Raw genomic sequence first — 14,016 nt, forward strand, 5'->3', positions numbered from 1 at the left:
GAGCTTTTTCTTTCTTTGAATGTTGATATCAAGCTGAGGGATGTGTGGCCAAGCGTTTGTTTCGGCAGGGCCTGCAGTTTCACCTGTTTTTCTTCCCTCGCCTCCTGGCAGTGGTGGGAGGAGGTGACGTGAGGTCCTTAGCTGGTATGAACAAGTCTGAATTCTAGTCTGTACTAAGGTTTTCCAGGGCAGAAGCTGAGTCGGATTTGAGTGAGCTGGAGAAAGGCCAGGCCGATACGAGCCCTGCCAGGACTGTTGGAGGGTGCACTGTTGTCACGCATGTCACCTACTGTCACCAAGTACGGTTCGCTTCCCGCCACTCCCCCAGTGCCTTCCTTTCTCTCTTTTGGTATTGCCTGGGTTCTTCCTTGAGGTCTCAGTGGTGTGAAAGCCAGAGGAGGCCTCTTCGCTTTGCCAGCCCCATAGATAGGGAGCTTGTTTCCCGTGGGGCCTGCCTCCGTGCTCCTCAGGCTGAAGTTGTGGTTGGTTTTGGGCTAAAGTTCAAATTGCACACTCCAGTCCTCTTCAGTCCTTTACGTCCTCAGTCTCTTTTTACGTTTTTATCTTCTCATTTACCTATTGACCATCTTTTGGGGGTGTGACTGGATAAACTTTTGGGGGTTCTCTCTAGCAGTGAGCCCTGAGCAGTTGGCAGCCTCTCTGACTGTGGGTGCTTGGAGCCCTGCAGCCCCGCTGCCCCGCTGCCGTTTCTGTGCACTGCTCTTTTCCTGCTGTACTCTGCATCTGCTTGTTGGTTGGTTGTATTTTTATTTCTTTCTTTTCTGGGAGGCCCTGAGCAGTCTTCAAACCCTAGTAGCCTGCGATTGTCCAGAGTTCAGACTCATTCTCTCCAGGCCAACTCTACAATTACCTTATATTTAATTAATATTTTTCCCCCTCTTTACGTACTTGCTGCATAATTGCTCAGAGGAAAGAAAACACATAGCAGCAATTCATATATATATAAAAAAACAATAATTAAAAAAACCCCCGAAATAAACTCCCATCTCATTTGGGCTGTTCCTATGAGCTGGGCAATTAGGGCCCTATTAAAAGACAGACCCTTCCTCCTTCCCCTTTTCTTTTTTTTTTTTTTATTAATTTTTTTATATTAAACTCCCACAGTCTCTCAGTCATGCCCTTATTGCTTTTGGCCAACTGTTTGCCGCAGCCTGATTAAATGAGGGCATCAGCTGAGTTGTGTGGGCTTGAGTGAGCTCCTTCTGCCTTTTGGGAGTGGCAATGGGAGGGTGCCAGGCAGAGGAGCCCGCTGAGGGCTAGTGATGGCTTGTGTGGCGGGTCCGGGGTACAGGATGAGCGGCTATGAGCTGGCAGCTGGCTGAGGAGAGTCCTAGGATGCCAGAGAAGCCGTAGGGTGGGAGCCCGCACCCATGGAAAGCCCCGCAGTACTCAGCCCGGGTAGTCACCCCTCCCCAGGGGAGGTTTCTCAGTCCGGGTGTGCTAGTTGTCTCCTGGGTGCTCAGGAGGAACAGACAATTGAAGAATAAAGCCAAGCCTCCTTCCCAAGTAATTTATATATCTTATTTGGGGAAGAAAATGCATTTGTTACACATGAAACAATTAGCAAACAGCACAAGGTTGTATATAATTTTAGCAAACAGTACAAAATTGTATATAATTTGGTGCAGAATTGCCTGGCTGGGTGTATAAGAGAGCCCTCATTCAGAGGAGGAGTTCTCTGGGACTGGCGGGGTGAGTAGTTAGGGATGGTTTTTGTGAAACTTGAAGCCAGGTCTGGAGGAATAGGATATTCCAGTGTTGAGCGAACACGGTGCTCAGTTATTTTTGGTTTTGTTTTTTAACTGAGTGGAGTGCATGTTTTCCACAGAATTCCTTAATGGAAGCTGCCTGTTTTCTATACTAAAAAAGGCTAAGCATGGGATGTTGAAGGCAAATAATCTTGTTCTTTGTCTTCAGAACTAGATGATTGCTTTGGAATAATTTTTCCCTTTATTAAAAAAGTGAGTTATGACAAAAGACGCTCTATTGAGTAGTCAGTACAGTGCAAGTGACTTTGTCAGGTGGATGTATTTGGGTGTCTGCATTACTGCTTTGCTCTGTTTGCTGGGGAAAGAGAGCCTGATTTTCATATCTGTTCTCTTTGGGCCATAAAAACTGGCTTGTGATTTTGAGCTGATATATATATAGTCTTGTAGTCTCTAATTGACACATTTGTGTGTGTAGCCATCCCTTATCTTGATTCCAGCTAAACAGTGGCACTGCACGGCACCTTCTTGCCCCTTCAGCCCTCCCCTCACAGAAAAACTAACCCAGCAACTCTGGCCACATAGGTTGGATCGTTGGCTCTATAATGTCACGATGTCCTCAGGGCTGGAGATTGGTGAACAGACTGGTCTTGATAAATTCTGTCCTCTCCTAGTTGAAATTCTCTGATTGTTAATGACAGAACTCTTTGCCAGAGTTCAAACGGCTGATTACTTTTTCTTTATACTTTGTCCACTGAGCTTTGCCTTCCAGGGCAAGGATTTTTGACAGCCCTCCAGAGCACTGACCTTTGTCTTCTCCCAGTCTGTTCAAAACCTGTAAATTTCCCTCAGCCCTGGGTTTTCTCATCACCTGTGTGGGCACATTCTCAGGCTCACACAGAGGCTTTGGGTGGGTCCCTGCACTGTTCCAGGAGGGTCACGTCCTGCCTGGTCGGCAGATCTTTGAGAATGGGTGGACAGTTGTCTGCATGAAGTAGTAACTTGGTTCCTGACTTGCTTGGATACAGAAACAGGGGTTAAGTAACCTTCTGAGAGTCCTTCTAGTCATATGAGTTTAGGCTATTTGAAGCAGCAATAAATATGGTTTCATTTACATGTCTGCTCCCTTGTTTCAATACAACACGTCCCTCAGTATTTAGCAATACTGTTGCTTACCTGCTTTATATGGTGCTTGTGGATCTTGGCTGAACTAGAATTTCAGCTTTTTGCTCTGACACCAACTTCTCTCTAATAGATGAATTTTCTGCCATCTGCTCTTCCTCTAACTTGTAGGCTTAGGTTTTTTTTTCTCCTTCCGTTCATTTGTTTGTTTTTGTCTTTGCTTTTTGTTTCTATCCTTTACCCTGCGTCCCTCTACCAGAATAATCCCAAACTGCAATTAATGTGCCTTTATAAATGATGATGGTAATTCTGTTTTATCACCTTCCCTACAGTTAAGATTTTTGAGTATGCTGAATTCTTTTTTTTTTTTTTTAACATTACATCCCCATGACTTACTTATTTTATAACTGGAAGTTTGTTCCTTTGACCATCTTCACCCATTCCCCACTCCCCTGAGTTCCTTTTTTTTTTTTTTTTAGATCCCACATCTGAAGTACAGAAGTACCGTGTATCCTCAGGTTTCTCCCTGAGGCTAAGACAGAACCTTGCCCGGGGGGTTCTACATCATGTATTTGATCTCAGCCCTTCTAGGGGAGCTCATCCACCTTACACCTGGGACACCTAAGATTTTCTCTTTGGTTTTTAAGTCAATTAACCAGAGGCTGGTAATCAAAGGCTATTAATATCTTGATGAATTCAAGGAGTTGGTCTGTGAGCTTCTCTTTGAGAATAGCTGTGGCTGGTTGATTTCTCCTCGAGACCGCTCGCACGGATTTCTGGCTCAGCCTCCCCTGTGTTTGTATCTTTTGTGGTTCGAGTACTTGGGTGTACTTGTCGGCCGGCTCACTATGGATAGGTGATTCTCATGTTTTTTCCCCCAAAACATTTCTGAAGGATGATATTCACATGCTCAACACATTTCTTTGTGTACACTCATGTACATATGTATTATGTATATATGTGTATAAGGAACCTGTAACACACATGTACTTACAAAGTTCAAAGCACTTGGTGGGAAAATAAAATTGATTTTAATATTATATTCATGTGTTTTATAATCACAGGGGTAATGAGCCTAGCCACTTTCAGGAAATTACCGTTTTTCCAGGAAAAATAAATAACTATGGCAAATCTAAAATATTAAGCATTATTATTTAAAGGGTCTGTAGTGGTTGATTTCTGTGGGCTGTGGCAGAGATACGTCTGCTAAGGTGAGCTGTAATTTCCACCTCTGTTTCCCACCCAGCGTCTGTCTGGAGGCAGGTGACTGGGGATGACATTATAGGGATAATCCTAAGTCTGCTCTGTTTATTTGTAAAAAGAGTGAATCGTTTGTAGTGTTGGTACTTACACTGTTACTAGCAACACACGACAGGAGGCACCCCTCGCAGCTGCTACAGAGAAGCTGGGGACTTAATCAAGTACAAACACCCAGAGGGTAGGTCTTGGGTGCACCTCTGACGGGGCGTTGTTGTGCACCCCGACTCCGGGCTGCCCTGGAGGCCTGGGCCCCTCAGATGGGAGGGAATGTTGGCTTTCCTCCTCCCCCACTCTCCTCTCATCAACCATGGAGAAGCTTTAGTGAGGACAACGCTGCTCTCTCAACACTGACACCCCTTGTTGGGAGGGTGCCTGGGATTCCCGCCTATCCTGCAGAAAACTGGTCAGAACTAAATGCTCAAAGGGCTGAACTTGATTGAAAAGCCTCTTTCCGTCTCTGGGGGGCTTCTCCATGACCTCGGGGCTACTTACTGATTTTGAAATTACTGCCTCTTCCTACACCGTCCTTCCTGTTAAGACGGAGAAGGTTTATTGAGTAGACGAGGCGGTGCCCTTTAAGTTCTTTCCTCCTTCAGGTAAATGAAGAGGTTGCCTTTTCAGTTTTAAGGTATCCTTTTACAAGTAATTATTAGATGAATCGGAACTCTTAGGAGTAATAATTAGAGAAATGGAATTTGAAATCGTTATTCAGCTCTGTTTATACTTTGGGTTCCTGGCTTTCATGGTAATACTTTATGTTTGCTGTCGTTCCTGTAATCAGAGGCCCTGACAGTTGGATAACCGAGCAGTGTCCTCATTCTGGAGATGTGGGAACTGGGGAGCTGAGCACTCAAGTGCCCTGTTTCAGAGGCATAGTGATTAGGGGAATTCGGTGTTTAATCTTGTCACCAGCCTTGTTCTTCCAGAAGAGGTTTCGTTTCCTCCCTTTTCTCCCAGAGACAGTCTCAGAGTCCTCTCCAGTCATTGCTGGAGATGGGAGGTGCAGAGCCCTTATTTGGGCAGAGTGACATTCTGAAAATGTTTTTCTGTTGTTTAAAAATCAGTTATTATCTTATCTGGAAGAATATTCACTCAAAAGCTGCTTTTTAAGTTGGGTATTCCACGTGGCAAACTCAGCAAATCCTCAACGAGTCCCCCAGTTTGCGAACCATTGGATGTCATTTTGGGGACAACCGTGTGCCCTACAGTTTCCAGGGTGATTAAAATTTAAAATATTTTAACCCGTTGTCAAACCATGCAGGCCAATTTGGGTTTGAAAAATACGATCTTGTAGTTGGTCCCACTTCTGTACTGTGAGAAGCTGCGAGAAGATAAAGTGGTGCTTTGGAGAAGGACGCATTCGCCGCCCTTCCTCCTTCCCTCCCAGCTCTCCTTTCTTTTATGGTTTGTAGTTATAACCAAGATTTATGCTTGTTGCTCCACAAATCTTCTCTCTGCCATTATGAGTTTGTCTGCGCAGTCTAAAGATGGGGCTGACACTGAGTGATTCTAGAGGTAAATCTGCGCGGGGGCGCTTCCTGACACTCAGAGGCGGCGAGGAGCTAACTCATGGCCCCCAGTGGGCTGGGCGTCCGGATGGATTGCCCCTGTCGGGAAGAAGATGTGCTGCCGCCTTTGTAGCCTCTTGCTTTTGGTGACCCTGGTGAGACTGCTCTCCTGCTTATGCTCACTGCGGGTGGCACCCTGGGGTGTCAGCAAGAAGCCTTTCTCAGTGTGTCTGCTGTGGTCCAGTTGGGCCACAGCAAGAGCATCTTTAGGGGCAGGGCCGCTTTTTCCAGCTTGGCGGGGAGGAGTTGCTAACAGAATCAGGCACACAGTCATGTGTATGAATGGGTTAGTGTTTCCACAGTTCGCTGAAAATGGGATTTGATGGAGAAGGGGACAAGTAAACATTTATTAAACATCTTTTGTTTTCTTTCCTTGTACTTTCCGTTTGCTATATGCTTTTGTCTTGTGTGTACCTTTGACTTATTTCAAATCTCTTGTGAAACGAAGTGTCAGCACCAATAAATATGTATTTTTAACAGTGTCAAGAGTTTGCATGAGATGCTCTTCTCAAAGGAACCGACTCTCTATCGTGGGGCTGGGGAGGCTACTCACCAGGCCTGGGTGCTGTGAACGGGCAGCCCTGGCTGGTCTCATGCACACCCACACCCCTTCTGCAGGCCAAGAGGGAGTCAGGTTGTCTTGTATCTGTGTGCCAGTTGATTTGTTAGCGAATTAGGCAATTTTATTAAATATGCTCTAAGCATATGTGAACAGAGGGATCTGCAAACATCATGTGTTTTGTAAACGTAAATGTGAAAAGCAGGTTTCCTGAAAACTAAGCTGAATGCTTTGGTAAATGTGAACTGCTAAAAAGGTGGTTGTCTTTTTAGATGTAAGTAGAGAAAATCATAAAAATCTAGAGGAATTACGTGCTTCAGTTTGCTTTGCTAATGTCTTTTAAGGTCTCACTTTGCTTTAGAAATTGTGAAGGGTGTGTTATGGGTGAAGTTTATGCGCGAAAGACGTCTGGGAACTTCAGTCTGTGGGCCCACACTCAAAGAAAAGGTCTTGGCGCTACATCAAAAGATTAGCAAATGACTGTGCGTTTGTTTATAGGTTTTAAGTTAATGTAAAATGTTTAAGGTATGTAGATAGACTCCATCTTTAATGATTCCCTGCTTTAACTGATTTTTCAATTAACTGACCAATTAGTAGCTCTGATCACATAGGCCCGGAGGACTTCTGCTGTATGATATGCTGGCCTCCGTGCTGGTTTTAAAAATTTTTGTTATCTTGTTTCAGCCTCACAGACCGGTGAGAATCACTCTTCCTCAGTTTACAGTGAGGAAACAAGCCCAGGGCAGCCACGTTCCCATGGCTAGTCAGCGGCGGGACTGGGAGTTAAGCCCCAGAGTCCGCACTGCAGACCTGAGCAGGATAGGAGAGCAGGCAGGACAGTGCTCTGACCTCGCCGGGCACAGAAGTGTGGGAGCGGGGCTTTGGCTTGTTCGGGTGCTGCCTGGTGAGTCTGTGCTTCCTCTGAAGCTGCTGCCATCACACATTCTCACTGGTTGGAGTCTTTTGTATGCATCTTAGCTGTTGAAAAGGCACCTATTAATTTATCACAGGTGAGGTGGGCCTCCGCACTTGGAGGAGACGCCTGCACCCATGTACCTCACTAATGACAGGTTACGGGATCGGGGCGAGATAATGGGGTCTTTTCATCTTCCGTGTGTGCAGCACGGTGCTGTGTCCCTGGGAGCTCCTAGAGGGCAGCAACTGCTTGTGGTTCCAGCTCCTGCTGGCAGAGGGAAGCTTCCACAATGGAGCAACTTGCTTTCAACACCGCTCCACCGTAAGCAAAGAAACTATGGAGTATTCAGGATCTCCGTCTTTGCTTCCTCTGCCCCCTCAGGTAAATCCTTTATCTGTGTTCCCATCAGCATCCACACATCCTCCACTGTCAGAGTTAAGGCAGCAAAGGTCACTTGCTTTGAAGATAAGAGAATGAAGATGTCCTTAAGAGAGTAAGATCTTTTTGTCACATCTTACTTGTTGCCATTGATAACGCACTCTAATAATGTTTAGATGTTTTGAAATTTTCCCCTGTGGACGTGGGTCTTTATTCTGTTGGGAACACCACTGACATGTGGTTGATTAATCTATTCTTCCTGTCATCATGTTGACCCCCCCATCCCTCAAAGCCAGGCTTGCATGGGTTTCTCTTCAATTCTCAATAACTCATTTCATAAACACATTAAGGAGGAGCCGTTGGATTTGCCAATCAAAAGACTTCGGGTTCAAGACTGACATATGGCCAACTTGTGCCTTGTGGAAGTGAATGACTCCCCCGCCCCCCACAATCTCAGAAGCACATATTTCCCCATGGCCCTGACTCTCAGATCTTCTTCCAGTTGTGTGGCTGAAGCAAGTGACAGAAAGGAGAAGAGCTGGTTGCAGGCAGACCCGGATGGTTGCCATGCACACCAAGAGGCAGACTGGCCGTGACATTTCAGCCCTGTGAGGTTTACTTAGGATTAGCTAAGAATTCTCAGTCCTGACTCTGCTGTGGGAGGAGCTGGTGACCGAGGCTCTCGGGCTGTGCCTCCTTTCAGGCCTTCATCCACGTCCATGGACCCCAGAGCGCCGGGGAAGGGTGGGGGTTTCCATTCCAGCTCTGAGAGTGGCTTTCCTCGCAGACAAAGGCACGCCTCTTAACCTCACCTCTCCAGCTTGCTCTCTGTTGTCTCTCTGAAAAATGACAGTTAATAGAATCGGCTAATGAACAGAAGAAATAACTAGAAATAGTGGCAAATCATTTGACAGTGAAGTGGTTTATAACTTCTGTTTATCAAATGATGATTATTATCATTACTGTTATTTCTATTGGATTTTTGAGGAATTCAGCCTGGTCTCCAGAGCCCCATTTATAAGACACTTTATTTCTTCCTTTGTAATGTCTAGAAGTAACTTTATTCCAGTCAAATCCAGATCTGTAGCCCCACCCAGCCCCTCCCAGCTCCATTTTTCTCCCCTTCCTTTCTGTTTAGCTTCCATTACCTCCGCGGGCTCCATCAGGTGGGGGTATCCCCTACTGACCAGACTGGCAGAGCTAATGCCGGCTGGAGGAACACTGCAGTGTTTGTTTTTGCAGTTCCTGGATTTGGTTTAATGTACAATTGATTTTTTTAATGTATTTAATCATTTTTTTCTTACCTCATAAGGATTAACCTGCACAAACCTCATTTTATTCTAAGTGTGGCTTTGGGAGGAAGGGAGAAGAAAATTGAGTTTCTCTAGCTTATTTTATTCTTTCACTTTTTATTTTCTGAATGGCTTTTCCTGCTGAAGCAGCTCTGTAAAATACAGTGTATTTTAGTGGCCATTACTTACTCATTACTAACTGGTCTCTCTTGCTTCCCTTTGTCTGTGAACTAAATACAGGGGGCCTAACAATAATTGGTAGTTCCATCACAGACTCGCCAATTACAGATCAACAGGGAAAGCAGCCCAGGGATGGTTTGTGGTTGGCCCTGGCAGCCCACCTGGCAGAGGCGAGTTATCATTCTGCATCTGCTCCCGAGTTGGGCCTTCCCTAATTTTGTACCTTGGCTTCCCTAATTGCACTGCACAGTCTCCCCGATTTACGGATTTCAACCTCACCTTATCCCTACGTGTGGTTTTTGCGTCCATGTTGTCCTTTCTTGGTTCCTGCCTCTTTGTCCTGCCTGTGAAGTATTAACGTGGAGAGGTTTTGTTTCCGTTTCTCTTTGCGGTTCCCTGGTGCCTAGAGTGGTCAGGTGGCAGGCTATGGATAAAAGATTCTCTTGAAACCCATGTCTTTTGGTAGTTTTGTCTGCTGAGTCCAAGTACAGGCAAGTCCTTGTGGATGCCCAGTTTAGCCCCCTTTTTGAATGTGTATCTGATTTGTATTCCAGCTTATCCACTTCGCTCTGGCACAGGGCAGGGAAAAGTTGCGTCTCACTGTTAGGCTGCCAAGCTCTCGTGTAAGGCTGGTAGGTGCTGAAGTGGCAGAGTAGTCCCTAGGATGTATGGCCATATTTCCAAGCAGAGTATAGTTTTTTGTTTGTTTCCTGGGTATTTAGCACCTAGGCCCCTTGCTAAACCCTGTATGGGATGGGCGTTATGTCCTGATCCCTCATCCTGGGAGGAGGTAGGCAGTCAACACATATTTGTGGAGTGTGCTTGTGTGCATGCACGCGTGTGCATATGCTGACTTATGTAGATGGTGATGATGAGCCAAGGGGCTGGAGTGCACAGTTGATACCTCCCAGGAACTTAGGGTGCAGTGTTCCCACTGGTGCACAGGTACGCAGATGTTTAGTGCACCGTTGCCACGTAGTCAACATAAAGTGGGCATTTTATGAAAGGGAACATCAGAGGAAACGTTCTAGCTGAGACCTTTATAGCCTTTCCATTATTATGGTTTAAATCTTGACAGTTTTTATTCACAGTGACACTGGGCCCAGCAAAGCCAGTGCTCACTCCCACCTCCCCATTCTCTCTCCACATCCTGTTCTGTAGCTGTGATAGGCATCGTTAAATGTGCAGGCAGCAGAGCTACTTTGTAGTTTGTCTAGAAACAGCTCCTTTTGACTCAGAAGTTGGAAACCAGATGACTCACTGTTCTAGTTGTTTTATCGCAACTGTCGTTTCATAAAATGCCCTGAAACCTTTAAACTGTAAATGCCAAAGTGAGGTTTCGTCTTTTTTATTTTGTTACTTCTTCTGTTATCTCTGATCTTTTCTTTCATGTCTCTCTTTTCTCCTTCCCCTTCATAAGTATTTTCTCTTTCGCTACTCTCTCTTTCTCCCTCTTTCTCTTCCGTGCCCCCCCGCCCCCCGCCCCTCCTTTGATGACTGTCAATGGCATCTGTAGTTGCAGCAGTCTCTGCTAACATCATGGTGCATTCTCTCCAGGTTTGCTTCTGTCGGATTGAAAGTCTATACCCTCCAGCTTGTGTGTGTGGTTTAGAAATGGAAATGTCCACGTACGTCAGAGTTTATCAAGTACTTAGTGGTTTCAGCTCTGGAAGCTAAGTGCCATGTCATAGCATAACAGTAACTCACTTTTTGTGATACTACGTTTCACAAAATCATGGGTCTCCCCCACATACCCATTTCCTCTCTCGAGTGCCTACCGCGATCACAGTGCAAGTAAGAGCGCTAGGATTTCCTAGAATGGCCAGTAGGACCTACGAGTGCTGATTGCCAGGAGTGAGCCCTGATCTTATTAACCTTCTTCTCTCCTAAGATAGTGTTTAACTGGAATTTCCGAACTCAAGAGCACCCGCTCGTTCTTACAGCTGAGATGGGGTTCAGGATCTAAATTTTTAAGGACTTGAGCTCTCAATTCAGTACTTGCTGGATCTTTCTTCCTGCAGTTTCTGACACTGTGGTACTTGACTGAGTCACCTGATTGATGACATGAGCATCACTGGGTGTTAAAACACCTGGCCAGGGAAACAGGGACTCTCTGTGGATTTACCCAAAGGATGGCAGACAGATTGTGGAATTTTAATGAAGGTGGGGTGGGTCCCTGATGTTCATCTGCTTTGGAGCATAACCGAGTCCAAGCATTGACTTCAGGATTGTTTGTGGGAAACCTGCACTGGTGTCAGTGGTATATTCCACGTTGATCAAATTCATAAACCCTACTGAACTAATTTTAGAAGTAGCTAGTTGTAATGAAAAAGAACAATAACTTCAGATCTCTTAATCAAATGTTCCTTCTTCTTCTTCTTCTTTTTTAAAGGCCTTTGGTCTATTTTGGCCTTCAGAGTGAGCCATCCTCTGAATTCTGTTATAATAAAACTCCTTTCCTGTGAGTCTCCAAGGAAGGAGAGAATTTTCCATGCTGTGAATGGTGGGTGTGGGGAATGTGGTATCTTTACAATATTTAATAGATTGATGGCTGAGGTTTTTTTTAACTTTTTTTTAGTGTGTTTTTTTGTGGGGGGGCTGGGGGGAGTTAATTAGGTTTATTTGTTCTATTTTTTAATGGAGATCCTGGGGATTGAACCCAGGACCTTGTGCATGCTAAGCACACACTCTGCTACTGAGCTACACCCTCCCCCATGACGGCTTGTGTTTTAAAGATGAGTTCTATATACCTGCTGGGCAGCATTCAACATAGAATGCTATGTTTTTCACCCACTTGGCTGGATGTCTGTTTCTGACACAACCGCTGTCCCTTCTGCTGGAAAACAGAAAACCACAGGCTGTTAACTTAATACTCTTCCCTTCTGGGGCTAGGATGGGAGCAGGGCGGGGGCAGAGGGGAGGGTTGGAATCAAGATACTGTCACTCCCCACTGGAGAGAGGTGTTTCCTCGTTCCTGCTGACAGTTTGAACAAGAATTCTAGAGTTCCTGGACATTTTAATTAAGCCTCTGTGAGGGGTGGCCGGTGGCCTGCTTATGACCTGGGCATTTACTCGTTGGGACCAGGAGCAGTCTGCCAAGTGTCCCTCTCAGACTTCCTCTGGGTTCCTTACCTGTGGATGCCTTCTCCCTTCCTGGGCAGAGCCTTTTTGAGGAGCTGAAGGATCATTTAGTGCTCGTGGCCTGTTCATTCCTTGGCTCCTCTGCTGAGCTATCCAGCAGGGGTGCCAATTCTTCCATTTAGCTGACTATTATATAGCCCTTAAAAGGGAAGGGTTTATTTTAGCTGGCTGCTATATTGATTGCTATAGGGACGTTTCTATTTTCACTGGCTGCTATATTGACTGGGAAAGGGAAAGGGGCCGTATTGCCGGGAGCTGTCATATTGACTGTTACAGAAAAGATCTGTATTTAAGCAGTACCAGTGCACTGGGATCTCCCAGGCAGGATATTAATGCTAATTCATCCGCTCACCCCCTGCTGTGAGTGTTATTTGTTTAAATCTGTAGATTCCCACAGCGCGTTTATATCCTCACTAGAGTGAGCTCCGCTCCCTGTAATTATTTAACATTATATGCTGATATAAATTGTTACAGTTAAAGAATGGTAATGAGTCGCCAAAAAAGAACAGAAGAAGAAAAAAAACAAAAGAAAAAGGAATAAATAGAAAAAAGAAAGGGAGAAAGTATATTAAAAACTCATCTAATGTATGCATATTTATAAATTTGTGTGTGTGTGTGTATATATATATATATATGTGACATTAGAAATGGCAGAGTCAGATTCAAAAACAGCAGTGAACAATGCCTGGCATCCTTTTTCTCACTCCAAGTTGATTTGTACAGTGTTGCTGAGTCCACATATGTGCATCTGTCTGTGTGTATGTGCGCATGTGCACACGTGCTCACGTCACCCGCCAGAAAGAGACTGTAGAGATGTGTGTTCCACGGTGCAGTTTGCACACGCACATGCGTGATTATATACCGTCTGTGTGTGTGTTCTTTGTGGTGGCAAGAAATGTATCCGTTAGCAATTCAAGTTCTTAATGAGTAGGTGATACCTGATTTTCCTTTGAGCTTCCGTGTTCACACGGAAACTCTGGGCCTGAAACGCCTCTCTGGGGAGAGCCATGGGGAGCGCTCAGTTGGGATTGAACTAATAGGCCATTGGGTGTCACTGTCGCTCTACTGTCTATAGCTGAAAGAGGGCTGTTATGCTGGGGAAGCTGGATTTCAAAAGAAAGTCGTTTTTTCTGCCCAAATTGAGGTGTTGCTTGTTTGAGATGTTTGTCTGCATTTTGAGATTCCCCCTTTAAAAGTAGTTGTTTTGTTTGCTGTTTTTGCCATGCTAAGCTCCGCATTTTGACTGTTCTTGAAAATTGTGTACTGATTGCAAGCTCTGTTTGGGTATCACCTGGAGCACATCAGAGGAGGAATGCCAATGGGCAGAAAAGTCTCACCTTAAAAAAAAAAGAAAAAAGAGGCCGCTCAATAGCATTCTGGAAACCCATTTAACCAGGAGAGAGGATCTGGGTGAGAACTTTAAAAAGGAGGAAGAGGAATCTCCTTGCACATCCTAAATTGGACGAGCACCTGCAGCTCCCCGGCCACCCGTCCCGGCCTCCCGGAGGTGGGGAGAGCCTGAGCGCTGGTCGGAGAAGCAGGCGCACTCCTCCAGCTGGCTGCTCCCGCAGCGTGGAGCCGTGCCAGGCTTCACCACAATTCATACTGTGTCAGTTTAATAAATGCACTACTTAAATTATGAAATTACAAAAGAAAAAAGAGAATGCACTTATTCAGACTCTTAATACATTAAAAATAAGGCATTAAAACTCTGACTTTTTTTTTCTTCCAGAATCAATAATGAACAGGAAGGGTTGTAGACATTAACAGTCATGGACATTCAAACTCTTATACATAAATTATCTTAGAAAAATGCACATAAGACTTGAATAATGTAAATACATTAATGCATTTAATAATTTAAACATTAAAG

The 14,016-nt window shown here is 45.1% G+C and overlaps 1 protein-coding gene across 1 annotated transcript in view; it reads left to right on the top strand.

Annotated features, from left to right (window-relative positions):
* Nucleotides 1-14,016, top strand: part of PEX14 (peroxisomal biogenesis factor 14) — a 117,775-nt gene that overhangs the window by 14,030 nt on the left and 89,729 nt on the right. The gene's annotated exons all lie outside the window — the stretch shown is intronic.

The sequence above is a fragment of the Camelus ferus genome, chromosome 13 (assembly GCF_009834535.1).
Source record: "Camelus ferus isolate YT-003-E chromosome 13, BCGSAC_Cfer_1.0, whole genome shotgun sequence".
Lineage (NCBI taxonomy): Eukaryota > Metazoa > Chordata > Mammalia > Artiodactyla > Camelidae > Camelus > Camelus ferus.